This window comes from Centroberyx gerrardi, chromosome 2 (assembly GCF_048128805.1).
Source record: "Centroberyx gerrardi isolate f3 chromosome 2, fCenGer3.hap1.cur.20231027, whole genome shotgun sequence".
NCBI lineage: Eukaryota > Metazoa > Chordata > Actinopteri > Beryciformes > Berycidae > Centroberyx > Centroberyx gerrardi.
The window spans coordinates 33064992-33082864 of record NC_135998.1 but is presented as its reverse complement, the minus strand read 5'-3'; the positions used below and the strand labels follow the sequence as shown (position 1 = coordinate 33082864).

At 40.5% G+C, this 17873-nt stretch overlaps 1 protein-coding gene across 1 annotated transcript in view; it reads left to right on the top strand.

Moving 5' to 3' along the window:
• The first annotated feature begins 7353 nt into the window (after nucleotides 1–7353).
• Nucleotides 7354–17873, top strand: part of lpar1 (lysophosphatidic acid receptor 1) — a 45921-nt gene continuing 35401 nt past the window's right edge. Inside the window, exon 1 of the mRNA XM_071906014.2 lies at nucleotides 7354–7430. The gene's annotated coding sequence lies outside the window, so the exon portion shown is untranslated. The remainder of the gene's footprint in view (nucleotides 7431–17873) is intronic.

Sequence of the window (17873 nt, the reverse complement as noted above, 5' to 3'; positions counted from 1 at the left end):
ACTTTAATTTGTGGTTGCGCATGACATCATCAGCTTTACCCATGATGAATTGTTTGTGGCGAAGAGTTTCTGTACATTAGACTTCAGAGAAGATGATAGTTGCGGCATTTTGGGTTGTTTTTTTTCAGATGGCCTAAAAGGTATTTAGGCCGTTCAGTATTTTAGAGTTTTTCTTCCATTTAATGACACAGTTTTTCTTTATTTTAATGATGCATTTCAAGACAATAGTCAAGGTTCAATGTTATTTTCGTGGTTAGTTCAAAGCTTATTGTATTATATCAATGATAGCTCTTAAGCTCCTCTTTTCGCGCTCTTTTCCAAGAGTGTTCTTCCATTCGTCATTCAACTTCATGCCCTATGGCTGTTTATGTAGTCTTTCCCTTTCTTCTTTTTCTTCCATTTCCTCTATTTCACCCAACCTAACCCCCCCCCCCCTCTCTCTCTCTCTCTCTCTCTCTTACTCTCTGGCTCTACCGCTGAAATTTAACTCTTCTTTTATCCCCCTGTACCTCCCTTTCCTTCTTTCTACTGTCATGTGCTCATACCTCTTCATAAGTAAACATTTCTCTCTCTCGCTCTACCTTATTTAACCTTCCCTCCCACTGCCAGTAAGAAACCTTTCAAGGCGATTTTCATATCCTACCCTCACCCTTTGCATCATGACCTCCCAGTCTGCTCGGATGTTAACGCTCCTCTTGATAAGCGTGCCAGCTGGATGTCTGAAAAGTAAATTCATGCCCCAAAATCTATCAATTCTGTACTGGGAGCCGGAGCAAGAGTTTAGCAGTTCATGCAAACTTAAGTATACTTACATTCAAAATGTCAAGCCTCCCTTATCTACATAACCAAATGTTAAGTGGAGCTTAGGCTGCATGCCGGTAAATGTAAGTGAGACTACTGTAGGCCGAAATGTTATCGCACAGAGTTTACATTAGATAAACACAGCTTTTTAACTTGCCCTTCTAGTGCCTTAAATATTTAGGAGTTGTGCCATATTATTGAGTATGTGTCCATAAATAGCAACATTCGGTTATTATTTGGAATACTAAAGTATTCCTTTATTAAGTTGGCACTTCTAAACATTATTGTCCTTATACCATATCCCAGAAAAGCGCTTCCCACAAACCCAAATAAGATAGCTGGGATGTTCTGGAAGCAGGATGTGGCAGATATGCAAGGTGTAAAACATTTCCTGACTGGTGTTGGCAGTCTGCATGAGCCGAGTTTCCACTGTAATGCTCGTAATATTCTGCATGCGAGTGGGATAATTGCGAGCGAGATAAGAAGATTCGCATGAACGGCTTATCCTGAGTAAGACTTATGCCAGGAGATATTGTATTATTCAGGTCAGTCTCACAAGTTAGTACAGAATCTTTTAATGGGGGATTACACTCAACTTTCAAAAATAATTCACATATGTCAGTCTAGGACAGCCCAATCAATATACTGCAAACAATATAGAATATGAGTAATTTAGTCTCATATTCAGCCTTCAAATCTTATTTTTCTTAAACCAAGAGAAAAATTCTGTCAATGAGGATAGATAACTTTCCAATGCAATTTCACTTCTTTCAGGATTTTTTTAGAAATGAGTGTCAGTCTGTTGAAACCAGTCAGAATAAGGCAGATCACTTGATCTATGACACTTGATTCTACAAAACGCTTGAAACAAATTGATTTGCATTGGAAACAAGTGAAATTATCAAACCCCACTGGCAGATTGTTTCGCTTATTTTAAGAAAATTTTGATTTTAGGACTCAATAACAGACTGTGGCCGACAGTGATTTGAAGGTGAGAACTATTTGAGACATAGGTTTCTATTTCCTGCTCTTCCCCTCCTTTCCTGCAGCTACGGTGGTTTGTTTACTACAAACACCTCACTAAATGTTACCAGATGGTGCACAAGCCTGCGGGTATAACACATCCAAACGGCTCTCTGTGGATTGCATTCACTTGAACCATTTCACAATTAAATTAAACTGAACTGAATGCGTACTAGGATGGGCGCTATGGCTCTCAAGTACATGAGATTTCTGATTACTGAGGTGATGTGAGTACTTAATGGCAGAACTATATGGTCGTTCAGAAGAACCTGTAATGGGTCCAAAGCACCTTACGGTAACCATGACAGCATGCACTCTTAGCATGGGGGGCCTTAGTGGGAATCAAATCCCTGGCCGTGCGTTCAGGCTGCAAGGAACTTGTTTGATGGGTCGCTCCATTCTGACCTGTTGTGGGCGGGGCCAGAGGCTCTGACTGCAAAGTTTTGAACAGGCAAATCATGTATTTTTTGCTGCTTTGGTATTGCCTTTCATAATGTTGCGTTGCTGTAACGAGTTAACATAAGTAGCTGGCAAGCACTAATTAGCAAAACAGAAAAACTGTAAAATGCCTTCAGACCTTACTATCGACCCCAACGATGGATGCAAGCATTCTCCAACCATCATTTTTGAGAAGTGTATTCCTGTAGTCTTTCAAATAAAAAGTTGTAGAGAACTGGGAAGCTTTGAATGGCTGGAATCAACTTTTGCACTTGCCTGGTGGAACTATTGTTCATGAAACTAAATCACATCAGTAGGGAAACAAGGATTCATGCATATCTGATTGGCTGTTGACGGCCGACGACCGCAAAAACTTCCATGCATGGCCAACTTTTCTCAGCCGACAAGCTTGTTGAGCGTCCGCACATCGTCTGAGTTTCCCCATGCAGTCGCTCAGCTCTGTAGGACTTCTGGTGACTTGTTGATTGTGTTGTTTGCAGTGTGAACGCACGGTAAGACTCTTGTAAGACCATGCTCAACCCACTGAGCTACATGACCAGCAGAAGACAAACAGAAGACAGAGCACATCCAGAGAAGAGCTTTCTTTACCGTCCAGGACATCCAGCCTCTACGACTCCAAACCCTGTCCGTACCAGAACTCGGCGAGAGGAGGAACCCTATGCAAGGACACTGCTAACAACCTTCTTTGAACTCTTAAGGCCCTGACACACCAGGCCGACAGTCGGCCGTCGGCCAATGTCGGGCCGTCGGTAAGGGTCGGTGTCCCTAGTTTTTGCGGTGTGTCCCACACCGTTGGCACTAGTCGGACCCCTGTCGGCGTCTTTTCGGCCGATTGAGCATGTTGAATCGGCGTCGGAGCCGTCGGTGAGAGAGATCACTCTGATTGGTAGTTCGTGTTTTGCCTCTGGATGATTGGACTGATAAATTCCTTCAACATGTGGAACTGAACAGGAAAGAGCCGAGCGAAATTTTTAAAATCGGAGGTTTCATTTATCTCCAGCTCTCGACAGGTTCGGGAAAGCCCCTTGAGCCTGTTGCTGAGTAACGTTATTCATGATTTCACCCATTTAGTGCGGTTTCTCCTTATTTTTCGCCTCCGCCTCTTCCTTTCTTCTTCCACAACCAAAAGACCAAGGGCTGACAACGCCAGTGCCATTTGCAACTTCTTATCAGACATAAGGTATGGAGAGTTATTTCCCCTCATACAGGCGCAGAACGTACGTGCTAGTTGGCCGTCGGCTGTAGTCTTTGCGGTGTGTTAAAGTGCAACTTTTTGGACCAGACGCAGGCGACGTGAGGCGACGCAACAGTCGGCCTTCGTCGCCGCTGGTTCTTTGAAGTCGGTTTGGTGTGTCAGGGCCTTTAGTTTAGAGATTGGCTCCCCCCACACAGATATGTTGACGGGCAGGGTGACCAGACACAAAAAACAAACTATCAATGCCACAGCACAAGGACAGACTGCTATCAACACTCAGTAATCTCCTATCGTTCTTCTATTTATTTTGAATAAATATTTCTCTCATCTGGTCTATTTTTATTGTTTTTTGGGGTTTTTTTTTGCCTTAATTCTACTTTATACTTTCTGTCTTCTCTGTCTTCATATTTGCTGCTGTTACTTATCTTCAATATTTCATACTGATTTTCTGCTTATCTTCTGGTTGTGATGTTCTTGGAGTTCAGCCTTCTAGCAATTACACTATAAATACTTTTACATTACTTTTTCATTAACATTTTGACCATTTATCCAGAGCAGCTTTCACTGAGTGCAGCAGTGACTTGCAATGAGTGCAAATTAAACTTGAATTTTATAATATAGGCTATTCAAACTTTTCTATCTCACTCTGCTCTCCCGCCTCTTGTGGAGAGGAGCAGCCTTGTTTGAGACCTTATAAACTGAAATAGGCAGTTTACATTGTCCTTTGGCTGACTGGTACATGGCACGGGTACATATAATAACTCTCTCCATATTTATGGGTTGCTTTCATGCTATTCGAAGGAATGACTTACATCAAAGAATTACTACAACAAATCAAAGAACAACATGACATGAAAAAGGCAATATGAGAGGCACATCCATGAAACATTTGTGACATTACAGAGGTGATATAATAACTTTTAATACTCCAGTAGGCTATATTTAATGGCTCTGTATTTCCCACTCACACTGTGAAAACATTTTGTGTTGTATTAGTCGCCATGCCTGAGACTTCACATACCAAAATATATTGCTTTTTCCTTTGTCTAACATATATATATGATATTTTTTCATGTTGGAGAAAAATGATGAGTCCATCTTCAGAAGCAGTTTGTTTTCGTTCACACGTAGGAGACAGCTCTGTGAGTTTAGACAAGCCTATCTCTGCCTGAAGCCTTGTAAGCCTGAGTATCTCCCCCGGACAGCAGGCAGGATTCTCCTTTGGCCAACTGGTGGATGTTTGCTTTCGCTTTCAATGTGGGAGACCACGGTTTAAATTTGGTCTGTTACACTTAAATAGAGGAGCTTCTATCGCAACAAGAGCACCAATGTAGCATAGCTGGTTTACAAGTATTTTGACAATTCACTCAAAGCAAACAGATTTCCCCAGCCCTCGGTGCTGTGTGGTTCCACACATTCCGTTCCCATCCTTGAGTTTGTCAGGCGATAAAAGTGGCCATAAAACATGATTTTCTATTTTGAAATTTCCAAAGAACGTGAAATTTGATTTAGTCTTTTCAGCATGTTCTGCATTATTTGAATGCTCTCTGCTCTAAGACATGATGAAGAAGGGCAAGTTGGTTTGCAGCATTTATGGGAACAGATAGTGGTGGAAAGAGTAGCAATGCCCTACTCAAGTAGAAATATTGTTACTTTGCTGATATTTTACTTAAGTAGAAGTAAAAGTACTGGTGTAAAAATCTACTTAAGTAAAAAGTGTCTCATTTAAAATGTCCTCAGAGTAAAAGTTACTGAGTTATTTTTTTAGAAAAGAGAACGTTGTTAGCTGTGATCTTTTCCATGTGATTCTAAAAGGAGAGAGGACAGAGTTCAAACTATAGATTCTTTTAACTGGAAAAATTTGGAAATTACAAAATAAAGTGCACAATCAAAGTAAAGCCAGATTACTGTTGACTGTTCACTATGAATGGCTTCAAAATGTATCAATTTACATTTATCCAGTTTCTGTTGCTGATGGAGAGACACAAAATCTGTCCTCTGTAATGGATGTGATTTAAAATGTAGTGAAGTACAATACTTCAGTAAAAACATACATTCACACACTGTCATATTTGTACATTGCCACATGCACTTTTACTCTTTTACCTCTAATCTCATGTATGTTTTTAACCCTTATGTCTTTTTATTGTGCTTATGTAATAGCCTGACATTTTTATGTCTTTTTTTATGAAGCACGTCAGACAAATTTTCTGTTATTTTTGTGATAGACAATAAAGCTTTCTGAATCTGAAAAATAAAATTACTGACTTTAAAAAGTACCTCAAAAGTACACAAAAAAGCTACTCAGTTACAGTAAGGTGAGTAAATGTAATTAGTTACTTCCACCCTTGCAGATAACTGACAAAATCAATGTGGGTGGTAGAGTGAGTGAGTACAAAATACTGAGATCATACTGTAATTGTTGGCATGAGTGAACGATTGAGATTTCCTAAAAAGCCTGCCGTCTATCTGCAGATCATGTCATGCACGGGCAATATATGGGTGTTGATGTACGGGTGACATTTTGAGGTAAGGGGGGGGCGATTTTGAGATGGGAATTGGCAAATGAGATACATAAAAATCAAAGTAGATGGCATATTTAACTTAATAATGGGACAAACATATCATGAGAAAACATTATTGTTCCTAATTATTGGCAGAATTGCTTGCATTGCTTTAAGGTTGTGCCCATGTATCACAGCTTTAACACTCCACTCCTACAGCCATGGTGGTTGGTTTACTACAAACACCTCACTAAGTGTTCTCAGATGGTGCAAAGCTGGCAGACACAACTGTCCCCACCAAATACTTTCCCACAACCTGAGAGAACTTCATGTGAGGAGGTTTTCATTTCACTTGGACTCAAACGCTGGCAGACAGGAGGAAATATTTCCAATATATTATGTGGAAGGTTAATTGGTTAGGAATACAATGTGTCTTTGAGTCCCTCTATCTTACTCACTCACTCACTCACTCACTCGCTCTCTCTCTCTCTCTCTCTCTCTCTCCCTCCACCCGTCCCGTCTCTCCCTTCCTGTCTCTCTCCTCTTCTTAACAAGTTACTGAAAAAAAATGTGTTTCCAATTACGCACTGAGGGAAAAACGAACAACTCTCGCACTGTGTGCACTACAAGAAATGTCCATCTTAACAAATCATTTAGTCTAGTATTGAGTCTTAAAATATATATTTTCCAAAAACAAAGTGAAATAACCTAACAAGATTTTTTAGGTGATTTCACTTGATTCCGATGCAGTTTCACCTGTTCTCAGAAAATGACAATATCTTGAAACTTGTGGAGAATCTGCCTTTTTTTCAAGATATCAGTTGATTGAATTGTCAAAATTCGTGAAACTAGTTGATTTGCATTGGAAACAAGTGAAATCATGTCTCCCCTTTGGCACAAAATAAGCAAAATAATATGCTAAGTCTCAATGCTAGACTAAATGACTGTTAAATTTGTCATTTTTTGCAGTGTGTCAGTGTGTGTGTGTGTGTGTGTGTGCGCGCGTGCATTTGCGAGCGTGCGTGCGTGTGACGTCATGTGCAGACAAAGGTCCTCTCCTGTGGAGTGTGTGGCAGTCTGTCGGTCAGAGAGAGAGGTTGGCGGAGCCGCCGCGCGAGCGCAGAGAGGCACGGAGACGGAACGGAGACACCAAGGCTGCTCCATCTGGAAAAAAACGAAAATAAAACACGGGTGGGAAAAAAAAACGGAGGAAACACTGTGATTTTCTCTACGGACGTAAAATGAAAACGTTACATGTCAGTGTATTGGATTTGGAGTCTGATAATAAACCGATACGTCTTTGACACCAGCGTTGCGCAGGCAGAGTCCCAAGGAGTTCTCCGTTGGAGGAATTTTACGCATCCCGAATCAAACTTAAGCTGGACATCCAGGAACAGTCTGGGAGTAAGCTAAACTACCTACCTACCGCTCTCACTGGAAAGGACGCTGTAAGTATATCACATCTTGTCATGCTTACTGAATGAATCCTTTTAAATTCATCTTTGAGGCACAGAAAATAGTTGAGATTTTTTTTTTTTAAACTTTAGCGCGTTTTCCTACGTATGCTCCAAAGGGGCATTTTTACATAATCAAACTGTACCTGCCACGTAGACGTGGCAAGAAAGCTTTCAGTGCAGATAAAGGTTTTGATGGCATTAACAGATGCCCGAATTTGCTGTGCGCACCGTTATTTCGATAGGAAGCCGCTCGGTTGTGCGCCTATAGAGGTTGAGAATGGGGACGCGGCTGGAATGAAGGACTTGTTGCGCCAGAGCTGGGATCTTTATCAAACCCAGGGATTGGAACAATATTTGTGCAAGGAAGTGACCGGAAAAAAACAAGCGGCGGTTGGGTCTGGGAGTAAAAAAAAAAAAAGACATCTGTCTTGATTTTCCACGCTGATCTGCATTCAGGGAATGTGTTTGGAATTTGGATTTTTTTTGCGTCTGTTTTCTTCATGGGATTCTCTCTATCTCTTTCTCTCTGTCTGTCTCCCAAATGTGATCCCTCTTAACCGTTCTAACAGAAAAAAAAAAAAAAAAACATTATCCATTATCAACGGGAAACGCCTGTGTAGTCAGCTCCAGTGTTGTTAAGTGTCATTGCTAAAACATGATGACCAGGCCAGCTGCATACTGATAGTCCTCAAACATCTCTGGCGGTTTTGGCCTCCTCCCAAAGTACACGCCTTGGTGCTGGCTACTACCGGCCAGGACTCAGTACACCGTGCTGTGCGCTGGACTCAGGCCCTGAACTTCAGCAACAATCTCATGAACTAACTTCACTTCTCACTGAACTCTCTTAAGGCGATTTCATTTGTAAAACTGGGAAGGTAGTAAGGCCCCCAAAATGTTAACCTCACCTGCAGTGGGGATGGAGATAAATAACTGACAAAATCAGTGTTCCCAGGGACTCCCAGCTGGATGCTTAAGGTTGTTAAGTGTTACAGGGTGACTCTGAATATTTCACAATTTTCCCATATGACAGTTTTTTAGCCAATCTCTAAAACACATCACAAAAAAAGAAATAAAGACACTTGATTTTTTTTGCTAATGTCTCAAAAGTCTCATTGGACACTGTTCATTTCACCAATGAAAGCCCTATCTGACTACAGTGACATGACTGCAACTATGGAGATCTCCTATAGACCTATGTGTCATCAAAATCCCTGAATCCCTGACTGATGTCATGAAGTTCATGTCAAAGAAGATGAATCCTAATCGCTCCCAAGTGTTGAACTGCGGCCATTAGATTGGCCAGGAATGTTCTTGCTCCAGTGCAAAATCATGGTTGATAATAGTTTTCTAACTTTTTATTATTATAAGGACAAAGCCTGATAAAGCCCAGAGAAGCAGTTGGAATCATGTCCATAATTCATTTTTTTCCCCCAGATTCTGGTATGAATGTGATTCATAAGTGTGTATCATTTGATTCACTGAAATCGCTACTATTTGGTAGTTCATTAGTCACTACAAAAATATTAGGTTCCTACCCTTGCTTTTCGAGGGTAAAAACGTAGAAGTGTGAGTCACAGCTCTCTTACAACAAGCACATTTCTGCTGCTGACTCTTGGCGTAGGAAACTAATCCAATACAAACCAATCTGGATCTGTGAATGACGACCAAATGGCTGCTTTGCAACTCCCGTGACAGGGACAGGATGATTTACTGTCTCCAGAGGTGGGTAGCTTTTTGTCTGATGCTGCTGCTGGTTAGTGCCTAACTAGGAACACCTTGACATTTATGGATCCTCTCTGCCATTGGCATTAACGCATTGTTATCGAGCTTACGTTAAATTTGCTAGTTGGTTTGCTTTTAAACCCGTTAGACCTGTTAATTTACAGTTGGACACAAGTAATATAACCCACTGGCACTGGAGGGAAAAACATGATGGATTTGTTTAATCTGTGGCAGAACTGCTACATTCAGTGGGACTAATTCTACAGACGGACTAGTTGCTTGGCTCTCAGGAGCAGCAGCAAGAGTGAACAGTGTTACCTGTGCAGTGGTTGTGTGAGTACCTTTTCGTTTGCTAATCGGTTTACTGCTGTAGCTCTTGCATATGCTAATTCCAGTAATTTAGCTGCTATATTATAGTGAAAACTTCTGTACTTCTTTTCCTCACCTTTTTTTTCTTCTAAAATGTCCAGATTTGGTTTGCCTTCATGTTTAATGCTGATTTCGACTTGCTTGACTATGGCTGCTGTTTTGTATTTAGGTCTGCATTGACGCAGTGAATATTGTATCAACATATTGGTGCAACCCACGATAGAATTGCCATAATTTAATGTCCTATCTTCTTTCAGTGACTCTTCATAATAATGAACAGTCTACAACTTAACATTTTTACTAGTTGTTTTGCTCTTGTACTACCTTTGCACATTGTTGAATTTGTCCTAGGTTAGTTAAGGTTACACTTGGGTGTATGTTTGTCTATATTGCTGCCATGTCGAGTTTAATTTTGGTGCTTTACTGACCTCTTGCAGCCTTTCTAAGAACAACACGATTCAGGTCAAGACAAAAGTTTTTATTTCTTATAACAAGACCGCTTAAATACAACCCCTAACCCATCGTAACCCCTCTGGTTACGATTTGCTTGGCCTAATTCTATTTATTTTTTACACCACCGCTTCAGCTATGGCCCTGACGGCCATTGAATTTTAAGACTTTCAGGGGAAAACGTTCCCATTTGTTATCATATATATTTAATCCATATCATTGGACAAATAGTTCCATTCCTCCCACAATGACACAGGAAAGTATTTCCTTAATCCTCAAAAAGGGAATGACTGTATCTTGAATACAGTCAAGCTACATTACCTTTGATTACAGACAGTTAAGTTTTAGCAGACACTGGCTCAGATTGGGTCAAATCGTACCTTACATCCTCTTGGAGGAACAGACAGACTTCATCACCAGACTTCACTCTTTCTCGAATGCTGGGAAGCTTTTAACTTCTATAAACTCGCCATCACCTTCTGACTTCCCAGAGATTAATGCTAGACTTGATGCTGAAAAGGCTTTTCACAGGGGAGAATGGAGCCATTTGCAGTGCTCAGGAAATGTGTATTTGGTGATAAATTAATTCTCTGGATCCAGTTCTTTAATAGCTCCCCAGAGTGACTGTCTACACCAACAGCTTTGGATCAGCATATTTTTGTTTAACGGAGGGCGCAGAACAAGGATGTCCCCTGTCTCCCCTTTGGATTGTAATAGCAATCAAGCTGCTTTACATTTTTTTTTTAGCACGTCATTGTGGGAGATATTGCATGAGGGCACAGAAGGTCTCTTCATTTCCAGATGATCTGTAGATCCTGTTACTGCCACACCCCACATAGTGTCCCTCTTCAGCTTCGGCTCCCTCTCTGGGCATAAACAAAATCACCATAAAAGTGAATTAATGTGCCCAATAAATGATACTTCCAGGCTTCAAATATCTTGGGATACAAATCACTGGTTCAACTCCTTCACTTTTACCATCTTATTTTACCCCCGAACTTACTCAAATAAAGTTAGATCTCCAAAGGTGGAACAGTCTGTGTCTGTCCTATAAACTTTCATGCTATTTTCTGTACATCCCCATCTTCCCACCCAAATTGGTCTTTAAAACTCCACACCAGATGACATCAACATGTATTTGGTGCGCCAGATTGCCTAGAATTAAAAACATACACTTAATTTTACATACTACACTTTGACCACTTACACCTAAAAGACGATATACTAGTCTCTTCAGAGAGTTTGGTGTCTTTTAGCTAATTCTTGCTGTTAATGCTGTTAATCTTTAGACAATATTGAGCACCTCTATAGCCTCACAAAGTTGCCCATGTATCAAGGGCTGTTTTAACAGAATGAAAAGGTTTTACTGTAAAGAAAGCCAAATGCTCCTTGTGTACTGTAGTTGGCCTTTTGTTGTGCTGTGCCCTAATTAAATACTCAAAGAGACATGCTAACACTAATCTGGGATTCAAATGGTGCTTGTTTGTGTGTGTGTGTGTGTGTGTGTGTGTGTGTGTGTGTGTTCAACAGAGAGAGAGAGAGAGAGAATTGATCACCTACCACCCATTGCCACAGACCTCAGGGGGGCTTTGATGCTGTAGTGGAGTGTGAAAGCCATTTACAGTACTGTAGATAGATTAGGCCAGTGATTTTCAAGCTGTTTCACTCAAGGAACCCACATTCTTCAAGTTTTCTTTAAAGTTTTCTCACAACCCAAACTGACTGAGCAGGCGATTAGATAGGTTAACTTAACAATATCTATCCCATGTTTAAGGTATTAACCTAATAGTATTCTGTAAATTATTCAGTCAAACTTAAACTATGGGAACTTGGTACAACTTTGGCGATATAACATAGCCAGCAGCTGTTAATACGAATTTCTTCAGACACATTTTGGTACCTAGTTTTTTGAAAAACTCAAAACTGGGCGGAGACACGTCAAAAAGCGGGGTTCTAAGCGTTCTTAAAAAATGAGAAAATAACAGATTAAATCTCTCTTCTTGAGACATCGGGTCATTAAAATATATCACTACTAATTGTGATAGGGAGGGTTTTACAATAACAGCTCTGTTGCATTTAGATTGTAATGGTTAATAATGATTTAACACATTTCTTAAACCACACACTCCCTAATGTAGACATTGATTTTGACTGCATACCTCTAAAACATGGACCCAATACTATTTACAAATACTTTGTTTTTTGGCTGTTTCACTCCATCTAAGTGTCAGATGGGTGGGGTTTGCCACATATGACATAACGTTCAAATTGTCTTTTCTGCTTACCTTTATTCTAATCCTTGTTGTTGAAAATCATGATAACTGGATTTTGTTGATGAGTTAAGTGCTAATACACCATCTGCAGGACCCCCTTCAAAAGTTCAAAGCATAGCTAGAGAGATATGCAGCATTTTATCACAAACACACCTACTTCAGAAGGTTTGGAGAAAGGGAAATGCAGAGGAGGAGGAGGAGAGGATAGGAAGAGACTAGGACAGAGGGAGAGAGTATGGAGAAGGGTAGAAGGAGACGAAGGGTAGAAGTAAGGATAAGGAAGAGAAGAATACTCTTACCTTTCCTCAACTCTTTGTTTTTGCATTAGATCATGCATGAGGAATCTGAAATTTAGAATGAGTAGTTTAAATTGTTAAAATGTGAGCGTTAAAGCGATTCTTTGCATTTTAGAGCCAAGTATTTTCTACTCATTGTTTATATGCATTTAATGCTTTTAGAAACCCTCATGAGTCCTTAGAACTCTCGCCAGCTGATTAATCAGACAGCGTCACCATGGATATGACACCAGCACTCCAAATATGGGAACGTGATGTTTCTCAGGACCTCTGGTTTCCTAGGTAACGAGGAAAGCAGGGGCAGGCTGCTTGTTGGTCCTATTAGTAAGTTTTGATTGATGGATAGATTTGGCCGGATTACAAAAAAACATACTCCTCCAACATTCATTGCACACACTGTAAATTATGCTGGAAACACATCAACACAGGGGAATTTGAAGGGAAGAAATAAGTGGATTCTTCCCACTTAGGAGAAGGAACGCCTTGCTTTCTTTCTTGTTAAATTTGAACAAAATGCCCACTGCATCAAAGACGGACCTGTCTCTCTCGAGGATGGCTGTTTTATGTTTCCCCCACATGAACTTTGACACGCTGCACGAGACGCAGTCCTTGAAACATCTGTGTCGTGATGATTGAAAGCATGATTTCTCCTCCCCCTCGTCTGCAGGACCTGCATTCCATCCATACTTACATCCAAAGTTCAGATTGCTTCCACATTCATACAGGTAACGTGAAGCCAAACTCTGTGAGCTTTCGTGGCCGAAACAGAATCTCTTCAATGCCACCTAAACAGTAAAAAAAAAAAAACAATTCCTATCTGTTTAAATCGCTGCTTTATTGGCACCTGAGGGTCATATAGTGTGGATATCATGCTGAAAGGCATCATAAAGCTGATGTTTTAGCAATAATACTCGAGAGGGCTTTCTTTACCAGAGTGACGCAGCTATGTATGAGGCATTGGTTACGACACACTTTTTGAAATGTTATTTACCTTTGTGTTTACCACTAGAGTTATAGCAACCATTTCCAGTTCTTATGAAACATGTCTATTTTAGTGTTGCCTTCCATGGAACTGTAGCTATCTCCATTCTGGTTATTACACACTTGTCGGTTTGACTGATTTTTATTCATGGCCTTTTTTAATGCAGGCTACTTTGTTATTATCAAACAGTATTCATAGCATTCCCATTATGTCACATGCAATATGGTGCTTTACCATATACACATCTCACTGGCTGTGGCTGCCATTTGATTGTAATCACCTGTTAATTTACTACAATCACCTGTTATTTCCCTACCAAGATGGCCATGTGGTGATGTAACAGAATACTATGAATACATGCAACAATGCAAACACCAAAATTAATTAAAAGTAATGTACATGTTCTGGCTGTTGGTATCACCTGCTTGGTGATACCAATAGCAAATATAAATTGTATCAAGTCACCTGTTCAAACTGTCTCCTCCCCTTCATTTACATCTGTCCTTTATGACTGAAGTGGATTTATTGAGTGAAATCAGTAAGGGATTATTGCTTTAATTTATCTTCAACTGATCATCTTATTTCACCGAAACACAGGCAATATTCTGCCCATATGCTTAGCAGCTAGGGGTGACAATTACCTTGAAGCTCACTTTGATTTTTGAGAAATAGATGTTTATATATACACTAATGCAAAAATAATCTTTGTGGTTTTGACAGGAAGCTGTCATTGTCGGTTTGGTGGCGCTGCTGCAGCATGCTGCTGCCCCCCCAAAAAAGAAAAGCTGTCAAATATAGTAGAATTTATTGAGTTGATGACTTTAAATATGGTTATGTTTCAGAAGAGATACCAGTCTTGTGTACCACTGCAGCCTACACCTTATTAAGTGTTGGAAAGTTGACTAAAGTTGAAATTGTAACACAAAAAATGTGTCTGAGCAGCTGGGCACCAGACCTTGTCTTTGCAGTTTCTTGGAAGTTGCACGAAGGACAAACCACATATTGTAGAATACCAGTGCAGAAGTACAGCATTGTGGCATGCAGCACGTACAGAAAAACAAGGATTTTGGCAGTTTATTGATGTTAGTGTAACTATCAGCTGGGTTGCCAGTTTAGAGATGTCTACTGCCTAGTGTGGCGATTTTTCTTCCAGCTGGCGTGCTTTTTTCTGCTCTTTTCCACTTGTTTGATTGTGATCCTACTTCATACTACCTGGACTGACCTTCCAGCTAGCAGCTAGTCTGCTGAGTTGTTGAACATTTGTTTGCCAGATAGTTCTCTCCTGGTCAGTTGTGGTGATGTTGCTGCCAAATAATTCAGATGCTAACAGCACCCACCCATCCCCCTCCACACACACACACACACACACTCCACACACTCTCACAGAGAGCTGTCCCTCCCTGCCTATCAGGCACAGCAGAAAAGACAGGGATGTGTGTTGGGGCACTCCAACACACTCCCTGTCTTTTCTGCTGTGCTGCTTGGCAGGGGGGACTGTTGTGTGTGTGTGTGTGTGTGTGTGTGTGTGTGTGTGTGTGCGTGTGTTTGGGTGTGTTTGGGTGTGTGGGTGTGGGGGAGAGAGAGAGAGAGAGATTGTGTGTGTGTGAGAGAGAGAGACAGACTTGCATAGCTCAAGGGGTAGAGTATGGTACCAATACTGCCAGGATTTGGGGATTTGATTCCCACTGGGACCGCCAAAATACCAAATATATACACTCATGGCATTGTCTGGCACTTTGGGCAAGCGTGTCGGCCAAATGGCAGATGTCAAGTGTGTTTATGTGTCTTGCGAGTGAGGACGTGTACTCAATCATACGGAAAGACAGAAAGAGGAACTAGAAAAATCTCCAAAGAAAGAGGAATTGGTTTCCAGAAAACAGAAACCACAAATACATTCTAAAATAAAACACATATTTAAGAATATGTAGAACTAATAGATAGTTTGGTGTCCGTCTTCCTCTGCCACAAAAAGTTAAAAGTCTGATATATTGTGTCTGTTGTAATGAAGCCGCTGAGTCACTGACGCTAACAATAGCACACTGTCAGTTTCCCTACTTCAGATAATATTACCATGCAGCAGTTTCAGCTTTATTTGCTGACTCATGGATCTACTGTATTGTTTGCAATGTCAGGCCGTGTCATTGTGTCTACTTTTTACAAAGTAAGGGATCTTAAAAACTGATGATGCACAGGCAACATTTTGAGGTACAGACAGTAGTAAAAGTAATGAATATTAGTCAAAGGCGATAAATTATTGGTGGTGTCATTGTTTCATAAATGCTTTGCATGGAAGACTAATCATAAACACTGCAAAAAAATCTCCATCTTAAGAGATTCAGTCTATTATTGAGTCATAAATTCACAATTTTCTTAAAATAAGTGAAAAAAATCTGCCGATGGGGTTCGATAATTTCACTTGTTTCCAATGTAAATCAACTTGTTTCAAGAATTTAGTAGAATTAAGTGTCATTTTCTTGACAGCAGTGCAGTGACCTGCCTTATTCTGACTGCTTTCAACAGACTCATTTCTAGAAAATTCCTGAAACAAGTGAAGCTGCATCGGAAACAAGTGAAATTATCGAACCCCATTGGCAGATTTTTTCACTTATTTTAAGAAAATTGTGAATTTATGACTCAATAATAGACTAAATCTCTTAAGATGGAGATTTTTTTGCAGTGTTTATGATTATCTCTCCTCACTGGCAGAATGTTTCTCTTGTTTTAAGAAAATTAAGATCTAAGGTTTTACTGTAATATGAGACTAAATGACTTAAGATGGACATTTTTTTTGCAGTGAACTGGCAGTCTCTGACATTCTTTTAAATCATAATCATCTTTTGATGCCTAATGTGTGTCAGATTGTAGGTGAGTCATGCGAAGAAATTGACTTTTTGATGCGGAATGCGACCAGATATGCGCGCGTCTGCCTTGCCAAGCTTCATTCAGTGCGCAGTATTAGTAATTCTGTCAATCGACGGGTTCGCAGCGTTCGGCGATGAGTTTTGGAGAACGCTTTTGAGCGAAACCCAGAAAATCCCTGCAGACCGCGCTGATGTAATCCCACAGTGCATCTGAGCTGTGTTGATGTAATCTGTGGAATCCGTCTCCAACAGCGTGATTTCATCAGAGGACGACTGAACACACCCAGCAGTAAACCGGGAAAGAAAACTCACACATATGGTAGAGGCTGTTTATCTGGAGACAATCACTGTGATATAGCTGGAGAAATATGATGAACATAATGATGATGATGATGATGATGCTGATGATGATCTGTCTCACTACAGTTTGCACAATGAATAACTACGATATGTATACACCATCATTAGTGAAATATGATAATTATGATGATAATGGTGATGATCTATTTCACCACAGTGTTTACAGCCACTTCAGTGTAAACAATCCTTATACAAATGAATGTAAAAATCACTAAAGTCAACTTGAAGTGTCACATATTGTAGATTGTTATCATCTGTAAGTTCTTATTATCTGACAACTTAAAATATCACAACAACATCTGAGCATTTTGAGCCTGAAACAGAAAATCCCCCTATTTCATCCCATGTTTTGGATTTCATGCTTTGGCCAGGCTCGTCTTTCAATGAGTGGATTCCTGATTGGGTTTTAAATCAGAGTATAAAGTTTACATACATTTGCAGATTTTTTTTATGTTTTATTATCATTTTGAGTTGTGGAGTCTTGGCTGTTTTTCAGTTCCTCTAATTCAGGTTATTCACTTGTAGCTCACGTCAAGTGTGTACACTGTGTGTGTGTGCGTGCGTGTTTACAGTGTTAAATGATGACCTGTAAACCAAATCTGACAATGGGAGATGACACACAAGCGCGCACACACACACACACACTCAGTGCCTTCTCTCTCTCTCTCTCTCTCTCTCTCTCTCTCTCTCTCTCTCTCTCTCTCTCTCTCTCTCTCTCCTCTCTTCCTCCCTCTCTCTCAAATGCAAATTCAAATATGCTTTACTGGCATTGCAGGAAAGAAGCCCATGTTGCCAAAGCAATACAGTACATCAGTTACAGATTGACATTTTCAAATCCCTTCCCACTTGTATCAGTCTCTCTCTCTCTCTCTCTCTCTCACACACACACACACACACACAAGTACAACGAAAGCCAACAACACACACATTAGGTGAGAAAGGGCTCTCTGAGGTCAATTATGTCCACTCTGTAATTGTGAAAGCTCCACACACACATCTAAACCCTCAGTCAGCAGATCCAGAGCTGCTGGGAGCGGTCAGCCTCATAATGGGAGTTTCCTCTCACTGGCATGAAGGAAGTCGGCGCTCAACTTGTCAACTTGTCTCATTTCCGATTTTAA